Below are 4,287 nucleotides of genomic sequence, written 5' to 3' on the forward strand. Positions count from 1 at the left end.
GAGAGAATCAGAAGTTTGGGGGAATTCATGGCAGGACATAATTGCAACATGTATATTGATTTTCCAGAGATAACAAAACAAATGTTCGTGGAGATTGGACTTAGTTTATTACATTTATTTCCCCACAGAGCTGATGTTTCTCTATTAGAAAGAAAAAAAAAAAAAAACAACAAAACCCACCCTGATGTTCTTAACTGCATTGTTTTTTCCTGAGATGTTTATTAAGTTATTCCCGGATCCCACTGGCTCTGTCTTTTTGCAAATTGGTTTTGTTTGGAAGGAGGTTCCACTTTGCAGCAGTTTATGAAGCATCTTTTTATTTCCCCCCCCCCTTAAAGGGGGGAATTAAAAGGAGCAGGATCTTGCCCTGATGGGCATCACAGAAGCCTGGAATGATTTGGGTTGGGAGGGACTTTGGGGATCATCCAGTTCCAGCTGGAAGGGACACCTTCCACGAGCCCAGGGTGCTCCAGGGATGTTATTCAGCCTTAATCCCACTGGCTCGTGGAATCATGGAATCATGGCTCATGGAACCATGGAATCATGGCTCATGGAATCATGGCTCATGGAATCATGGAACCATGGAATCATGGCTCATGGAACCATGGCTCATGGAATCATGGCTCATGGAACCATGGAATCATGGCTCATGGAATCATGGAATCATGGCTCATGGAATCATGGCTCATGGAATCATGGAACCATGGCTCATGGAATCATGGAATCATGACTCATGGAATCGTGGAATCATGGAATCATGGAATCATGGAATCACGGAATCATGGCTCATGGAACCATGGAATCACAGAAGCCTGGAATGATTTGGGTTGGCAGGGATTTTGGGGATCATCCAGTTCCAGCTGGAAGGGACACCTTCCACGAGCCCAGGGTGCTCCAGGGATGTTATTCACCCTCAATCCCACCGGCTCCCAAATCTCCTGGTCCCTTTTCCAGGCTGTCCCCAAGCCCTGGGTTTAATCCCAGCAACACCCCCAGCTCTGACCGACTGGGATTTCAGCTCCCGTTTCTCTCGGAGCACAATCAGGCCTCGGAATGGTGGGGGCGGGGGGAGAGGGGAGGGGAGATTTTTCCGCGGCGACAATTAAAATAATGAAAATGAACTTTAAGTGACATTCAGCCGCCGTCACCTGCTCCCGAATCCCGGGAGCTGCAATCGGAGCCATCGTTCACTGCGGGGCGACTGCAGCTGCAGCCATTCAGAGCTGGGCTCAGACACTGCAGCAGCCCTGAAAAAGCAGCCTTTTCAGGTGTCAGGACCTGCCACGGGTGCCTGATTTCCAGGAAAGCTCAATATTTGGACGAGGGGCTGAACGCTCACAAAAACCCGGCCCAGATTCCGGGTTGGTTGTTCTCTCTGCTTGGCAATTCCGAGCCGTAATAACGAATTCATGTTGTGTTCGTGGGGCTTATTGATCCGCAGATCATTATTTTCCAGTGCATCCCGATGACAGCAATCCATGGAATTGCTCACGGGGACGGGGGCAGGGGCTGCTCCAGAGCCTGGTGTTGTCTGTTCTGTTCAGGTCTGGATCGGGATGAATCAAATGCCAGCACGACCGAGCTCGTCCTCCTTTAAGCAAACATTTGGTTTTGGTATTTTGAGGCTTCCACCTCGTCCGGGTGACTCAGTTATGACTCCCCATCCCTCAGCCGTGCTCCTGGAAGGATTTACCTGCCTGTTGGCAGGATCCCTCTCCTGGAAAGGCTCCCCCCTGGGCTTGTCAGCTCCTCTGATGGATTAAAAGGGTTCGAGGCAGCCGGTGAAGCGCAGCTTGTACCTCAGCCCAGGCAGAGGAGTGACTGCTGGAGAAAGGGGGGGTGGAAGGCCCTGGGTGTGCACAGAGCAGCCTCTGAGGGCTGCAGAGCCCTCTGGAATGGGATGTGCCTCTCCAAAGCAGCTGCAGCCACCCTGGCAGTGGGGTTCTGCTCAGGCTTGGCCGCCTCGTCCGTGGGATCAGCTCCCAGACTGATGCTCTCAGCCCTGGGTTTTCCCTGGGGGAAGGAAACCAAATCCTGCCATGGCACCCTGTCACTCCCAGCCTGGCAGGGATGCCAAGGACTGAGTGTTTTCCCTGTGCCTCCTCCAGATCCCAGGTCTCTCCCCGAGGGGTTAGTGGGTGCATCTCAGGGATAAGGAGGGGGTGGGAGCAGCTTTCCCGAGCCAAGGAGCTGCACCAGGAGAGCTCTGCCCGAGCACAGGGGGCTGCAGAGCAAACTCCAGGGGCAGGGAAATCATGGATGGTTTGGGTAGGAAGGGACTTGGTGTGTTCAGCTGAGGGGAGACCTCACTGCAGCTCCAACTGCCTGGGCAGGGGCAAAGGAGGGGCAGGGACTGAGCTCTGCTCTGGGGGGACCAGGGACAGCACCCAGGGAATGGCTGGAGCTGTGTCAGGGCAGGCTCAGGTTGGATCCCAGGAAAAGGTTCTTCCCCCAGAGGCTGGTTGGGCACTGCCCAGGCTCCCCAGGGCAGTGGGCACAGCCCCAAGGCTGCCAGAGCTCCAGGAGGGTTTGGATGATCCTCTGTCTCTGCTGTGGAGGTGTCTTGTCGCTGAACTCCTGCCGTGTTTCCTCCTGCCAGAGCAGCTTTATCTCCCGCTCAGCAGGAGGGGGGAGAGCTGGAAAAGGCTGCCTGCTGCGAGGCAGGAGCCTGTCTTCGCTCCCTGGAAACCTCCCATCCATCTGCTGTTTGGAGGTGATAAAGCCTTGGCTCGGCTCTTCCCGGCTGTGTGTGGGGCTGGGATGGGAGAGCCACGGGGCCGCCAGTTCCAGCCATTCCCGGGGCCTTGGCAGAGCTCAGCCGTGCTGGGAAAGGGCTCTGCAGGCCCCCAGAGCAGCACAGATCCAGGGGGGCAGCGGGTTTGTCCCCGCTCAGCTGACAGGGACACGCTCTCCACCACCCCTGCATTGAAACCTGTCACCAAGCCCTGCTTGTGCCACTGGTTTGGTGGCTGTGCCACTGGTTTGGTGTCTGTGCCACTGGTTTGATGTCTGTGCCACTGGTTTTGGTGGCTGTTCTATTGGTTTGGTGACTGTGCTGTTGGTTTGGTGTCTGTGCCATTGATTTGGTGTCTGTGCCATTGTTTTTGGTGCCTGTGCTGTTGATTTGGTGTCTGTGCCGTTGGTTTGGTGTCTCTGCCATTGGTTTGGTGTCTCTGCCATTGGTTTGGTGTCTGTGCTGCTGGAGAATGGAAGCAAGAGATGAGGGATAAAACCCAATCTCTCAGCATCAAGAATCAAGAGAACACAATTGCCACGGCCTCCTATCTGCAACCCAGGCAGCTTTGCAGCTCTTCACTTCTAATTACCCACAGATAACAAGCGAACACAATGGTGAAGGATATTAGAATAATTTACCGTTCATCAAAGAAAGGAAAGATTGGAATCGTTTGCCTTCAGTGTCTCCCTTTCTGTGAGGAGGATCCTGCCCCAGAGACCTTCCAATCAGCCCCTCCTGACAACTGTCGCCCAAAATCCGTTCCAGCTATTAGCAACAAAGTTATTAGCTGGTAATTAACTCCGTAATTAACTCGAAGTGACTTCAGCAATCAACAGCGAGATCTAACGTGAACATGTCGTTAAATCAAGTGCCATTAACGCGTGGGAAGATCTCTCCACGGTGACAACAGGGAAGGTTACCAGGAGGAGGGTGGGAGACGTCGGATCCTCCCGTGGGGGAGCAGCTTTGCAGGGCCTTCTGCTCCCTGAGCTAAAACCCAGCTCAGCTAAACCCCAGCTCGGCTAAACCCGACACAGGCTCGGCCTTCCAGCCCAGGCTTCCCTGAGCATCCCGTGTTTCCACCTTCCCAGCCCCTCTGGATGCTGCTCCCAGAACCAAAGGAGCGTTGCCTTTTCATTCCGGGCGCAGAGCCCTGATTTCATTTCTCCTCCTTTTAACGAAGATGTGTCATCACCTTGTGATCTCCAGGATGGTTTTCTCTCAGCTCTGCCTTGCGGCACGACCAGACCCTCCAGCTGGAGTGGGTTTTATGCCCCCAGCCTCTCCTGTCCCCTCCCTGTCCCCTTCCCTCTCCACCCATCTCTCACGCACCCGCCCGGGAGTTGTTCTGTCTCCTCACGGAGGGAGAGGGAACAGAGCTGGCATTTAATGGAGCTGTCCTCAAGGACACCGAGGCAGCTATTCAGGAACGATCAAATGACAGGTCTGAATATCAAACAGCAGCCCTGACAGCCGGGGAGTCGGAGATCTCTCTCTCCTCGCACACCTGATATCCTAATCTGAAATGAGGATCTGGGGAGGGGGGGGAG

This window comes from Lepidothrix coronata, unplaced genomic scaffold (assembly GCF_001604755.1).
Source record: "Lepidothrix coronata isolate B3197 unplaced genomic scaffold, Lepidothrix_coronata-1.0 Scaffold197, whole genome shotgun sequence".
NCBI classification, from domain to species: domain Eukaryota; kingdom Metazoa; phylum Chordata; class Aves; order Passeriformes; family Pipridae; genus Lepidothrix; species Lepidothrix coronata.